The sequence below is a fragment of the Henckelia pumila genome, chromosome 4 (genome assembly GCF_033568475.1).
Source record: "Henckelia pumila isolate YLH828 chromosome 4, ASM3356847v2, whole genome shotgun sequence".
In the NCBI taxonomy this organism is placed as follows: domain Eukaryota; kingdom Viridiplantae; phylum Streptophyta; class Magnoliopsida; order Lamiales; family Gesneriaceae; genus Henckelia; species Henckelia pumila.
This window is the reverse complement of record NC_133123.1, coordinates 92,170,166-92,186,220: the sequence shown is the minus strand read 5'-3', so window position 1 is coordinate 92,186,220 and position 16,055 is coordinate 92,170,166. Positions and strand designations below refer to the sequence as shown.

Sequence of the window (16,055 nt, the reverse complement as noted above, 5' to 3'; positions counted from 1 at the left end):
TCATGGGCGTGACTCTCACAAAACATGGTCCCCAATGGCAAACTCGAGGTCTCGTCGTCTTCGATCAGCATAACTTTTCTGATGACTCTGAGTGGTCCTCATCCTGTCCCAAATCCGAATCACCACATCTGCAATCTGCTGAACTATCTCGGGTCCCAACAAAATCCTCTCGCCAACCATCCCAATGCACAGGAGATCTATACCTTCTCCCTTAAAGAACCTTGTAAGAAGTCATACCTATAGATTCCTGAAAGCTGTTGTTATAGGTGAACTCCACTAAAGGTAGTATCGCCTCCCACGAGCCATGAATATCAATCACACAAGCTCTCAAAAAATCCTCGAAGATCTGAATAATCCACTCCGACTGTCCATCATTCTGGGGGTGAAAATCAGTAATGAACAGTAACTTCGTTCCCAAAACTGCATGTAAACTCTTCCAGAAAGAAGAAGTAAACCTCGGATCTCTGTCTGACACAATAGAGACTGGAATCCCTTGAAGTCTGACAATCTCTCGGATGTACAGCTCTACATACTGCATCATGGTGAGAGTAGTTTTCACCGGTAAGAAATGCGCTGACTTGGTTAGTCAATCGACAATCACTCAGATCGTTGTTCATCCTTTGGCGCTCCTCGGCAACCCAATCGTGAAGTCCATAGTGATGTTCTCCCATTTCCACTCAGGAATAGGGAGTGGTCGAAACAACTCTACTGGTCGCTGATGCTCTGCCTTGACCTGCTGGCAGGTCAAACACTCGGACACAAAACGACAAATATCCTACTTCATACCCGACCAGCAATACAATGTCTGCAAATGTCGGTACATCTTCGTACTCCCAGGATTAATGAAGTACGGAGGCGCGTGTGCCTCAGTCAAAATTTCGGTCCTTAACTGCTCCGAACTCGGCACCCACATCCGTCCTCTGTACCGAACAATACCCTCCTCGACTGTGTAAAGAATACTGCCCTTGGCCTCGTCCCTCTGTATCATACGCATCAACTGCTCATTTGAATATTGTCCCTCTCTAATCCAATCTTGGAGAGTCGGCTTCACTGTCAAGGCCGATAAACTCGGCGCATGACCACACGAGTAAATCTCTAGATCAAACCTCTTTATCTCTGTCTGAAGAGGTCGTTGCATGGACAAACAATCTACCACTGAAGTCTTCCGACTCAAAGCGTCGGCGACCACCTTAGCCTTACCCGGATGGTAGCTGATGTCACAGTCATAGTCCTTCACCCACTCCAACCATCTGCGCTGCCTCATATTCAATTCCTTCTGTGTGAAGAAACACTTGAGGCTCTTGTGTTCGGTGAAAATCTTACACTTCTCACCGTACAAGTAGTTTCTCCAAATATTGAGTGCAAACACTACAGCTGCAAGCTCCAAATCATGTGTCGGATAGTTCTCCTCATGGATCTTCAACTGTCTCGATGCTTAGGCAATCACCCTATCACACTGCATCAGAACAGTGCCTAAACCCAGCCTAGACGCATCAGTGTAGACAACAAACTCCTCGTGATCTACTAGAATTGCCAAGACTGGCGCAGAAGTAAGAGCTTCCTTCAACAGATCGAAGCTCCTCTGACACTCAAAACTCCAAACATGCTTCGCATTTTTCTTGGTCAAAGATGTCAAAGGCACTGAAATGAAAGAAATCCCTTGATGAATTTATGCTAATACCCTGCTAGGCCCAAAAAACTACGAATATCTGAATCATTCTTCGGAATCCTCTAATTCTGAACGGCTTCCACCTTAGATGGATCAACAGCTATACCATCTATAGAAACAATGTAGCATAGAAACGCCACGCGATCAAGCCAAAACTGACACTTCCGGAACTTGACATACAAATGCCGCTCCCTCAAAATCTGCAAAGATGTCTACAAGTGTTGTCTATGATCCTTAATGCTCCTCGAGTAGATCAAAATATCGTCGATGAAGGAAATAATAAACTGATCAAGATACGGCTGAAATACTCGGTTCATGAGATCCATGAAAACCGTTGGAGCGTTCGTCAAACCAAACGGCATCACCATAAACTCATAGTGGCTGTAACGTGTCCTAAATGCAGTCTTGGAAACGTCCTCCTCCCTGACTCGCAACTGATGGTATCCAGATCGCAAATCGATCTTAGAGAATCTGCAACTGATCAAACAGATCTTTTGTAGCACCTAAAAATCCAATCTACTAAATCGCATGCATTAAATTAAATAAATATTATAATTATCACTTTTAAGTTTAATCGATTTAAATTCTTTATTTGAATTATTTGTTAATAAAATATTAATTATTTATTCAAATAATTTTTATTGTACTAACTATTTAATTAATGTTTTTAATTGTTTAAGTTTATTTGTCTAAATGATTTTATTGTTCAATTTAATTATTTTAAATAATCTTACATATTTAAATGATTTTAATTGATTAGTTTATTTATTTAAATGATCTTAACTGTCTCGCTTATTTATTCAAAATGATTTAAGTTTATTGAATAATTATTTAAATAATTTTAACTATTTAGCTTATTTATTTAAATACTTTTAATTGTACAACTTATTTATTTTAAATAACATATATTTAGCGGTTAGTTTTTTTAAATTATTTTAAATGTCTAGCTTATTTATTTAAATGCTTTTAATTATCCTAGTCATTTTAAAGTTTTTACTCCACTTGTTTATTTATTTAAATGACTTTTAAACGTTCATCTAGTTTGTTTAAATTATTTTAATCGCTTTGTTTATTATTTAAATATTTTACTAATTGTCGTGGCATCAAAATATTTAAATGGTTGATTTTAATTTTTATGTTAGTGTTTAACTTCAGATGTTTATTTGTTTAATTATTAAGTTAATTATTCTTGAGTTCAGTGACATTCGGCTCCGGCACACGGTGATGGTGGACTTGGTGGTAAAAAAATCTTAAATTTTATTTTGGGAGTTAGAATTTAGGGAAAGTTGAGAAAAATAAATGGGATTTTTACTTTTAAAATTTTTCGAGTGCCAAAATTGCGTAAGTGCATTCTTGACCATAATTTTCAATATTTTTCAAAATTAGCTTTTTGAACCCAGACTAGTAAAAATTCAATTCTTATATTTAGTTTTAAGGTTTTTAAACTAAGAAATAAAAATAGGTGCAAAACTAATACATATACATACAAGGCATCTAGAATCCTTTACAAACACAAATCTAATTTCATTTCCCAAACCCTAGCCCCAATCGCACGCCCCCTCACTCTCGTTCTTCACTCCAAGTCGTCGGCCCTCTCCATTCTTCACCTCCGGCCACCGGCGACAGCCTCCCACCACCGTGCCACCATGGAGCCGACCCTAGGAGGCCATTTCAGCTGCTAGACATGGAGATTCAATTTTTGACCGCCCCTTTTCTTCCTTGTTCTTTCAAATTTTAGGCAAGATTTTGTGATTTTTTTGAACACGTAGCATGGAATATTATGTTTCTTGTTCTAACCTTGATTTGATTCTGAAATTTTCATCTTATATGTGTGTATGGCTCGATTTTGATTCAAAAATCAGTAGGGTACTTGAAATAAACTTTGAAGGTTTAATTCCTTTTTTTTGCTAGCATGTGTTATATGTTGATTTGAAGTGGTAACTAGCATTGAATTGAAGTATTTTGAGAATTTAATAAAATTTAAGAATGTTCATATGTTTTATCCGATCCATTTGCATGTGTGTTGGGTTGGGTATAAGTTATGTATCATGTTATGTTATGTCCTTGATGTTATATATTGTAAAGTTACAAATTCGGCATAATATTGTGGGCATTTGAACTTGAATCTTGAAGTAATGGATGAATGCGTGAAGGGGCTATCTATGATGGTTTATAAAGGTGTAAATGTGGTCTTGGTAGTGTTTTATATGGGTGCTAAGGGCTGGATATGGAGGATTTTAGGATAGGAACTTGGTTGTGGCGATTGGATTGATCCGATGAAACTTGTCGAGCTAAAACCTTGACTTGAGCTAGCCCCGGGCACGAGGATAGTTCAAGGGCACTTGCTGGTCAGAAGTGAGGTCTTAGGTGTTGTCTCGATGGTTGTAATGTGGATTAGCCAATCGACGAATGGTTTTAAAGGTTTTAAGTAATGAAGGGCTAGTGCAGATTGTTTTTGTGTTCCATGCGATTTGTCACTAGAAATGGATTCTGAATTTGGTGCTTTGGACACCTGGACAGGGGGTGATGTTGCAAAATTTACGCTCGCAAGCGCACGTTTGTCAAGTTTTAATAAAGTGATGAATATAGTGTCGATCCCACGATGACTAATGTGAAAATTATTCAGTGCTTATAATTAAAATAGTCAAACCTATATCTAGAAAATTAAATAAGAGAATTTTGATTTTAAAAACTAAATTAATAATAAATTAAAGCAAAGAACTCACACAATTTCAATAAAATATCAATGAGAGAAAATGGTCTAGAGGTTTTGATTTCACCTGGTTTCGACAACAATTAATTCTAATTAATTTATTGTCATGAATTATATTCAATTAATAGCCAAGAACACTAAATTGTATTATTTTCCTCTCCCGAGCAACAAATAATATGTATTAATTAAGATTCAATTTTAATATCCCTATTAAAAATCTAGTCTTAGTGATATGTGTAAAACAATGTTCTTCCTAAGGCTCCATTAATATTATATACTCTCTTGAGCTATATAAATAAGTAAAGATGTAATTTCTAATGTCATATTCAAAATCCCCTCTCCCGAGCAATGATTTCGAAGTCCAATTATTGATCAAGTAATTGAAAAGACAATCAAATCTAAAAAACAATTAATCTAGGAGAATTCAATCCAATAAAAATAAAAAGTCATAAAAGAGTCTACAACAGGCTACGTCAGCCTCTAGTCTCAAAATATTTAGTTCATAATCAAAATATTGTTAAAACAATTCATGTTCAGAAATCTAGACATCAATTCAATAATAATAAGCTCGAAAGTAAGAAAACAAATCTGAATATTCGATGTCGTGTCCGGTCGATCGATCTTCGTCTTTGAACTTCACGTTCTTCACAAATTTTTCCCAGATTTCTCCTCTCCAAGTATCACGTTCAGCTCTGAATTTTTTTTCTTTGAGTTGTGAAGGCTTGCTCTTCGATTTGTGCGTGTGTTTTTCCATTTTAAATGTTCACCGAAGCCCTCAAATAAAAGCACAACAATCGATTGTTTCAAATTTCCAAAACTCTGCAATTTTTTCTTTCACGCAGCAGCGCACAAGCGCGTGGATTTTGCGTAGATGCGCTTATGTATTTCCTTTCCGATGCACAGATGTGCATTGTTGAGAGCAGAAGCGTGATTGAGTTTTGCAAGGTTCGCGCAAATGCTTGAGATTATGTGCAGAAGCGTGTCTGTTCTTCATTCCCAGATAGGCCACGCGCAGAAGCGCTTATTTTCACGCAGAAGCGGAATAATTTCTCGGCAAATTGCGCAGAGGCTCTCTTCTTCACGCATCTGCACAAACGCTCACGCAAAATCTTAATTCTTCATGTAGAGGCGCATCATCTCCTGCAGAGGCGCATCATCTCCCGCAGAGGCGCAACTCTTTCTCGCATAGGTGATTTTTGCAGCGCGCGACAATTTTCAAAAATTCATATATCACAATCTATCCATTGGATTAAGCTAAAACTTTGACAGAAGCTTCAAAACAACCTAAAATTTATTATGAACGGTGAAGATTGGATCTGGATGTCTCAAGCATCCATAGTAATTTTCTGAAATTTCTGCTCTATATTACGTCTTTTCGCTTTTTCTTGGTACTTTTCTTCAAATCCTTCAACTCACAAAAATAACAACTAATACCCATAAATCCACTCGATACATCACAAAAGTCAAGTCAAATCATATATAAATTAAGTGAATAAATTACACTTAACAAATTCCCCAAACTTAGACTTTTGCTAGTCCCGAGAAAAAAAATAATGGGAAATGCTACATGTACATAGAAGGTTACACATTCCACATGAAATTACAAAAGTATCCCTCCATTTTATTTGAAAAAATTATTTCCAAAATACATCAAGGATATTTATGTAATGTCAAGTGTAACGTGTAACCCAACGTGTAACCTTCCGTGTACATGTAGCATCACCCAAAAATAATATGTAATATAGTTGTCCTCCGAATTTTTACATTCCAAGATTCAATACACACGTAAGCTAATTTTCTCAAGAGTACTCATGTGTGTGATTTGTCAATCTTGCTATCCTCCTCTCTTTCGATACACTAATTCAACAAGTTTGTTTCATATATTCATCAATTCCGCTCTTTAGTTTCAAAACACTATCCACCAAGTTCAACTTTTACTAACTAAGATCAAAAGGACTTTTCAATTTATATAACATTTTTTCATAAGAACGTCGGATTTTGCACCCAGTTTTATTTTATTTAGGCCCAATAATTACCCTCAGACTTAGCTATAACTAAATATAGAATTCGGATTTCAATCCATTTGTCTATAGCCCGGATGGGGCATCAACCCCATTTTGTCCGCAAACTTAGCCATGGATTGGTGATTAGGATTTTAATCCCTTTCCAGGTCCGGATGGAGTTGTTTTAACACAAAAAAAAAAAAAAAATTATGTTGCTTTGGAAACTTTTAATCTTTCAGTAAAAAAATTTTCATTGCCTAAATATTTTCTAATCTTGTAGAAGTCTACCTCGGTATCACCAAAGTTAAAAATCGAATCATCCAATTCACTCACAAAATCACAAAATTTCTCTAATCACTAGAGTGTAAATAATCAAGGCATTTGTGTATATAGGTGAGTGTTTAAAAATTTTGAAAATTGTGAAAATTTATCATGAGTTAGTTTGAGTTAAAAGAATGATGTGTCATTGTGTTGGCCTATGAAATTTATATAACATTTTTTCATAAGAACGTCGGATTTTGCACCCAGTTTTATTTTATTTAGGCCCAATAATTACCCCCAGACTTAGCTATAACTAAATATAGAATTCGGATTTCAATCCATTTGTCTATAGCCCGGATGGGGCATCAACCCCATTTTGTCCGCAAACTTAGCCATGGATTGGTGATTAGGATTTTAATCCCTTTCCAGGCCCGGATGGAGTTGTTTTAACACAAAAAAAAAAAAAAAAAAATTATGTTGCTTTGGAAACTTTTAATCTTTCAGTAAAAAAATTTTCATTGCCTAAATATTTTCTAATCTTGTAGAAGTCTACCTCGGTATCACCAAAGTTAAAAACCGAATCATCCAATTCACTCACAAAATCACAAAATTTCTCTAATCACTAGAGTGTAAATAATCAAGGCATTTGTGTATATAGATGAGAACTCAAGATTAAATATAGCTAACATTGTCATTTTTAACACCAAAAATTATTTCATCATAGGCCAACACAATGACACATCATTCTTTTAACTCAAACTAACTCATGATAAATTTTCACAATTTTCAAAATTTTTAAACACTCAACCCCCCCCCCCCCCCCCCCCCAATGTGCATTGTCCTCAATGTAAAAAAGTAAGATAAAACCAAGGAAACATACCTTGGGTACCGAGCGTCAGTACTTGACATCATCTTAATCATTCAAAGCTCTTTTTTCAGGGGTATCTCTTGAACTCTCACCGCTTCATCTTTTTCACCTACACAACTCAAAATTATTATTAATGTCTAGACTCAACAAGCACAAAGGAGAAGGTGATGGAGGTTGGTGGCTAGGGAAGAGTGTTTTCTCCTTCATTGGACGCAAAATCCTATTTTATAAAGCTAAAGTCTAGGGGTGTTCATTTTATCCAAAACGAATTGAACCAAAATTTTGGTTAACCGAAACGAAATTTACCCGAAATCCAAAACCGAATACCGAACCGAAGTTCACGGTTCGGTTTGGTTAAAATCGAATTGTTTTTCGGTTTTTCGCTTCAGAATTTGGTTTAACCGAATTCTCAAAGTTTTAATTTGTATTTATTTATTTATTATTTTTTATTAATAAAAATAAGTAAAAAAATTTTAAAAATAAAAAAATGATTTCTAAAATTAAAAAAACGAATAATAGATTTTCGGTTCGGTTAATTGAGAAAAAAACCGAACCAAAAACCAAAATTCGAAAATCCAAAAAACTAAAAACCAAATCGAATTTACGGTTCCGCTTTCGGTTCAAACCGAATTTTCAGTTTTGGATCAGTTCGGGTGGTTAACCAAACCGTGAACATCCCTAAACCTAATGGGCTGAACCGACCTATTAAATAAAAATAATGACTTTTAAACTTACTCCCTCAAATAGTGACTTTTAAACTTTCTCACTATAGCGACCCAACCCGGATTCACTACTAATCAGAGATTAAAGCTTAATTAAACATGCAATTTAACATAATAAAAGATATGCTACAAAAATCTAAATAAATACTGGACTGGCAGAATACAACTGGTTAATCAAATTTGATAAATACAAACCAATGGAATAAATTTGAATGACGATAAATCTTACAATTAATCCTGATGTCTTTTCCTGGTCAATGACTACTCCGAGTGAAACGACCCTAACCGCTAGTTTAATTAAATAAATGAGGAAAATGAATTTCGGGATATTATTATTGTTATTAATATCATAATTATTAATTTGAAAAATTTCGCCATGACCCATCTGTAAATACTCAATCCGACATGTCTCAAATCAACATTTCAAAATAAAATAGACTCCCCAAAGAAATGAAACAAAACATGATAATCCTAAGCAACTGAACAGGTTTAACCCCAACAACCAAGAAAGAAAAGGGGTTATCAAGTTTACATGACAAGTATCAATCACAGGGAATCACACCCTGCTAACAACTAGTAGTTAAATAAATGTGAACTATTCATTATTACAAATATCTCAAATGCGGAAAAGTAAAGGAAGCGACGGTCATTGGGTGTGCTCCGCCAGATGCTATTAACCCTGGAGGTCCTGCCCCTCAGTCCCCTGAGAAGTCATCATCACCTGCACCAAACAGATGTAGTGAGCCTAAAGACGCAACAAGAAAATGGGATGAAATAACGAGTAATAAATATACATGCACACACAATTAAAAATAGCATATAATGAAAATACATTGTTTTTCCCTAACTGAATCTCTAACAAAAGGGAGTACTTTAAAATATCGCATGCAAGACTGAATCTAACTGAAATTGAACTTAAACTGCAAGTGCATAGCAAGGCTGAGGATGTGGACTGAAAAGACTGAACTGAGAATTAATAAACTGGACTGTAAACTGATAAACTGAACTGTAAACTAATAAACTTGTAAACTGATAAACTTGTAAACTGATAAACTGAACTGTTAAATGATAAACTGAACTGTAAATTGATAAACTGTAAACTGAAAAACTGAACTGACTGTGAACTTAGATCATTGATTGTGGCCCTTTTCTTTAGTTTTGATCGATCAATGGCTGCAGTATACTATGCCGGCAAGGAAGTTAAGATTTCTCCCAACCCGTCTTGCCCCGTGTTGGTATGGGAAGCCAAGATTTCTCCCAGCCCATCCATACCCTGAAATGGTAAGGGAAGTCAAGATTTCTCTCAGCCCGTCCAAACCCATGAGGTAATAAGGGAAACCAGGATTTCTCCCAACCCGTCAATACCCTGAGTTGTTAAGGGAAGCCAGGATTTCACCCAATCCGTCCATGCCCCGAGTTGGTAAGGGAAGCCTGGATTTCTCCCAACCCGTCCATACCCTGATAAGTCACAATCAACTCTCCTTAATCAAAAATACTTTCTTCTCTGATTAGACTTGAAGATTTGGACTGAATTCAAGAAATGACCTTCTCTGCAAAATTTTACTTGATACTCAAATAAATGATGTAAGATGGTTGACATGGATGGTGATTTAGGAGACAAGCCATAGCTAAGAATCTAAACTTTACTTTTTGGCACTTAGGACGTATCCCGAGCATTCCACTTGCAAAGCTTATAACTTATAAAATTCTTAGTCAAACTACTTCCGCTTGAAACCACGATTCCCACGCACTCTAAGCTAAATTAGGAAGTCATCCTCAAAGAATCATTATTATCTAGTCATTTTTGGCAATAAAATTTCCGGACAGCAGCACTTAGCGACTAAATTATGCGCCTCATCAATAATTAGCCTAGAACTCAACCAAAACTTAGCCGAATTGATTTCCGTTTGAAATGACATATTCCTAACATCCTAGGATAATTCCAGACCCGAGCCCTTAACCAAAAATGAGTCTAGCACTGTCATAAACCACCATTTCCGGACAGCCCTGGTCCATGACAGAAACTATGCACTCTTCCCACTTGACTCCCTTATAAACCTTCAACACATACTCCACTATGAATCCCAACCTATAACCTAACAACTTGACCACCTCAAGACCCCACTTAGCCACTAGCACTGCCTTACCCGAGCCTAGCAACTCAAAGGCAGGCCCTGCCCCTGACGTCGAGCCAAAACCCACCCTTAAACCTCACTCCAAACCAAAAGTCCTGCTCGAAGCAGCCCCTGACCTCGAGCCAAAACCCAGCTCGCGAGAGTCCTTCCCAGTCCCCCAGAAACCCAATTTCTTCCACTTACTATCAACAGCCCCTTTTTCTCAAAAATTTGGCAGCCACAACACACAACCAAGGTGCTACCATGTGAGCTACATTCTCACCCATGACAGCCCCTATATCAGCATCCAAACAACAAGCAAAGCTCGAATCAACACAAGTCCAAACACCAAGATAAGTCGAAAATAAGGCAGAAGCAAGCAATGACCAGAAACATCTCACCCACATCTATCCTTTACAAGAAATGCGACATGAATCGATCTCAAGCACGAACAATACACCCTAAAGAATTCTGGGGTGCCGAACAGGCCAAAAATAAAAGAACTAACAGCTCGGTCGGCCAACAAGATTCACAGAAAAATCAAACAGGCATCCTATAAATCAGAAAATTCGAACAACACGCAGAATAAACAAGCACACAACGTAATAATCCACTTGGTGGCCAAAGAAATCCATACACTTGCCTCATGCTTAAAAAAATATCAGAAATGGGGGAGGGGAGCTCGGCCGCTGGAAATCGAGCTGGAAAAGATGGTGAAACTTGAGCAGCTCGCCTGGAGGGGTGTTTTCGCCGGAAGAAATGGAGCTGGCGGCGGCTGGCGGTGGCCGGAGGCTGGATATGGAAGAAAGGAAGTGTCGATCGCCTTGGGAGGAAATGAAGAGAGAACAGGGAAGTTTGTATCGGCCAGGCTTGAGGGAGGGGAAAACTGTTTGGGCCGATGCAATTGGGTAGGGTGTAATCCCTTATTGGGCCGGGTAAGCTCATATTTTAAATGTGTAAGACAATAATGCATAATATATAATATGTAGTTTTATATTGTGCGAGTAAAAGTGTTAGGCCCAAATTCCGCAAATATTCAAATTTGAAAATTTAAGAGTTAAATATTTAAATTTTAATTACCGGGTTTGAAAATGCTAATTTTCAATACATAAATATTTTGACGTCACAGCGATAAATAAAATATTTAAATAATAAACAGGGCGGTAAAAAAAATAATTTAAACAAACTAGGATAACTTTTAAAAGTAATTTAAATAAATATACAAACGAAAATAAATACCTTTAAAATTATTTGGACAATTAAAAGGATTTAAATAAATAAGATAGTCATTTAAAATAATTTAAAGTAGTTAACCGTTAAACTTATGTTATTTAAAATAAATAAGTTGGACAGTCAAAAATATTTAAATAAATACGTTTAATAGTTAAAATCATTTAAATGCTATCCCATAAGCTCGAGTAATTTTTTTTTAATAAGTAAACGAAGTAGTTAATCACATTTAAACCAATAAACTAAATAATTTAAATAAGCATGCTTAAACGTTTAAAATCTTTGAAACAAATAAGTAGCATGATAAAATAATTTAAATGGATAAACTTAAACATTTAAAAGAATCAATTTAATAGTTAGTAAAATAAAATCCTTTAAATAAATAATTAATATTTTATTAAAACGAAATTCAAATAAAGAGTTTAAATCAATTAAACTTAAAAATAATAAATCCTAATATTTATTAAATTTAATGCATGCGATTCAGCAGATTAGATTTTTAGGTATTACAATTCTTTCCCCGCTTAAATGGAATTTCGTCCTCGAAATTTAAGACTTACTAACTAGGTTCGAATACCTTAGACCACCAACACACTAAATTTTCTTACCTTGCACCCTCATGAGTTGGCTAAAATCAACTTTTGTTGCGCACTCTGATGCTTACGGATACCTATATAATCAAACATCTGACTAACTTTTACTGCAACATATAACCACGATTCTAATTTATTTCCAAGTGAGGGTATCCTAGGATAAATTTCTAATCACTGTTTCAATATGATATCAAGAGTTTTAATTCGCCACTAAACCTCTTAAAATATCATATACTTTCCTTTAGTTCGATATCCTTAAGTCTTGGTCACAACTTCAAGCAATAAGGGTCTGCGTAACCGATAATGAATTTATGTCGATCTTACTCATAACTTAAAAGCTTCCTAACCTCAAAACTATGTTTAATTTCTATTTACTAATTAATATTAACACATATAAAATAGAATCGAGCTCTTAGAAAATTCACAGGTTCTCAAAATACTTAGCGACTAAATACTAAACCTTTCTAAATAGGATAGCTAAGGAACTATACAATTCTACCTCGTTAGACCTCAAGATCTGAGATGGATGTGACTCATACTTCCACCACACTAACACATGAAACCGATCATGTATCACTAACAACTCTGAGCCATACCCAAATATTAAAACAAATTTCCCATATCCTCAACAATCACATAAGGACCGTCAAAACTAGTTAATCTACCTTTATACCCAAATCAATAATATTACTGAACGACGATACCTTGAAGAACATCTTAATAACCATTTAGAAATTCCAAAGGCCTACGCCCCTTATTAGCAATGCTTTGCTTATCGATCCTGGTCTATGCTCATCCTCTTCTTAGTTACTACAGTTCCCAATGCTTCTGATGATGATTAAAAATTTTCTCAAGCAACGACTCTAGTGCAGTTAACCTCCAAGTGGAACAAATAACTCTCCTCAACTTAGTATTGATTGACTCATTCCTATAAATAAATCTAATCTAATTCTTAGTAAGAATATATAACCATAAAATGTTGTTCGGTTCCAAGATATTATCCGATAACACAAAGAATCTAAATGGACAACTAAACGAATCCCAATTATCCGTTCACCAATTCATACTTTCGTCTCTTTGGCATTCTTGGTTCTACCAAAAGTTAAATTCTTAGTTAAAATCTCCCAACAGATTTATCCACATTTCTCTATCTCAGACGCACCGACTAAGTAATCCACATTTACTCTTGAAGCCAAAGCATACCATGAGCTATTAACCGTTTATGGAATTAGATTATCCCTAAGTACCAAATAATTCTTACATATCACGTGAGGACATATCTTCAACCTCTAGCTCAACTCGACAGCAGGTCTGAAAAATCCAAAAATTTCCAAATTATTATATGGTACAACCTGAATTCATATTTCAAGAACTTAGTATACAATTGGATACCTCGAAGAGTTTGTAATTCGATTGTAAATGCTTTCTAATTGTTCCTCCAGTATCTTAGCATTTCATCGGTAACTAAATCTACAGCTTATCTAGAAAACTTCTTGAATATTCTATTCATCATTCTATGCACGTAGTTGGTGCATTAGTCTTAACAATTGACATTCATAAAACCTTGGAATGTAAATTTAAAGCACCCAAAATTATTCTAGGGACAGCTCTATTTCTCCTATCTCAAGACTGATCACCCATTCAACTTACCAAAATCTTCTGTTACTCTTAACGATCCTGTTTAAAATTAAAACAACTCATTCAATTAATTCACTAACTAGCGGTCTTCTCGCTAGAACTAAGTATAGTTAGTAGTCGTCATTCCTCAGAACACGACGATAACTTAGGGTTATATAGTACTAATACTAAATTTCAACAGTCTAAACACTTGCTATGCGGTTACGAGCCAAATCTCTACACAAGAAATCAAAATGATAGTTGAAACTATAATCCACCCGAGTCTTCATTATGATGGATCATATAAGGAAGCAAACATACAAGTAATGCTGCTTAATATGAAATAAAATAATGCAAGCATTACAAGCAAACGAACTGGAGATGAAAATCTAGATTAAGTGAAAACAACTCACTCATAATTCAATTCTAGGGGTGAATGAATAATAATGTAAACTCTAAGAACAATGAATATAAATCAACAAGATATCAAATATTATGATCACTCATCCATGGGTAATGCTATCATGCCCAAACAATCAAAGCATAATCAAGGCAACCAACATGACTTCAGTCGAGAGAAGACCACACAAGTTAATAATAAGGGAAAATAACGGTCCTAAGACATATTCAGATTCCAACCACAACATAAGTAGATCATCAAAAAGAAGGACAATGTGAATCTTACTCGCATCCACAAGTAGCTCTAGAACCGAAAAAATTTTCAGGAAGTGTGAAATATAAAAAGGATTTTATTAAGAAGTTGATCCAAGGTCAAATTAGCAAAATACAACGTTGACTGATGTCATACGATTCCATAAATGCACAAAGGAAGTGCAAAGAGACTTCGGTTATTTGAAAGCATATGTTACAATGAATACAAGCACCAAAAGAAGAAAAGAAAATACTGATCAGAATAATGGTTCATATAATCGAAAGGCTCATTAGTAACCGATCGATTTTCTATCATCAAAAATCCAATTTGTCCCCTAAACAAAAGTAAACTTAGGCTATTCATAATTTAATCGTAAAGTTTTGATACCCATGATATGGAATTGTTCCATATCGAAAAATAAAAATTTTTAAACTTCCGCTGCACCAGGTATCAATTCTTAATTGATCTGAATACGTTTTCCAACAGTGGTATCAGAGCTTTACGATTAAATTATGTTGCAAGCAAAATAATAATAATCACAATTAATAATATTTTACCTCTTCAAGCAACGGCTTGATTATGACACCAACAGAATTTAATCTGCTCTTCTTGTATATCCCGGGAACCGATGGCTTCACGATCAATCTCCGGAATAAGGTCCACGAACAGAAAACAGAAACCCTCTGATTGATTGCACTAGAAATCAATCAGATGTTTATCGAAGAGAATAAACAGATTTGATCTGTTAATTCAGAATGTAATTTTTCACAAAAATCACAGACCGAATTTTCTCTAAAGGGACAAAGGAATTTTCGAAAATTCCCCTTAAAATATATGTGTGATTTCGAAAATTGCAAGAGAGAAATTCTTATGATTTTCGAACACTACTCATATATTTATAGATAATTTCTAGACTAGATTAAGTTATGATTATATTAGAACTCTAACTCCTTAGGGCCCACAATCCATAACTTAAGCCCAACAAGCCAAAGCCCGTTGTTATAGAAATTAATATAAAATTCATCATGACTCCGATTGATAAACCAATTTCACCAATGTGCACAGAAACCATTTCTGCACCTTTTAAAGTCAAGATAATTTTTCTGAATCCAAATTCAGTGATTTCCAAAAATGTCCATCCCTATGTCATTTTAGAAAATTCCACTCCCTTTTAGTTAAGAATTCCAACTTCTCTTTCATTAAATTTAACTCTTTAAATTTAACTATCTCAACGGGGTTTAGTAATCCATTACTTGTGTGACCCTCAATGGTTCAGGGATACAGCTAGTCGTGGGCTCACAACTCCTTGTGACTCGGAACAACAATTTCCGACTTGCCCAACGAATCATGGTAAGAGCGTCTAGCAACATAGCCCCATGATTCCCTAGGTATCACTAATAGTGCCTGCAAGAACCAGTAGATTTTGGTTAGCGTACAGTACGGTCCCTTCATCCATATATCCCGATCGAATCAACAACCATTGGTGCATCGAGAGTCGTTCGAGATTCGATAACTATGCATTACATCTTGGAGATCAAATAGTGACATCGCATGTGTTACTAGGAAAACCGAGTAACCTAAAACACATCATGTACTCTGGCCAGAGATTCGTC

At 35.6% G+C, this 16,055-nt stretch overlaps 1 long non-coding RNA gene across 1 annotated transcript; it reads right to left on the bottom strand.

Annotated features, from left to right (window-relative positions):
* Positions 1-8,763: 8,763 nt before the first annotated feature.
* LOC140867527 (uncharacterized) lies at positions 8,764-11,231 on the bottom strand. The gene is made up of 2 exons (XR_012145168.1): positions 10,994-11,231; positions 8,764-8,957 (listed from the first exon to the last, which is right to left on the bottom strand). It is a non-coding gene; the product is annotated as an uncharacterized lncRNA (long non-coding RNA).
* Between the last annotated feature and the right edge of the window lie 4,824 nt (positions 11,232-16,055).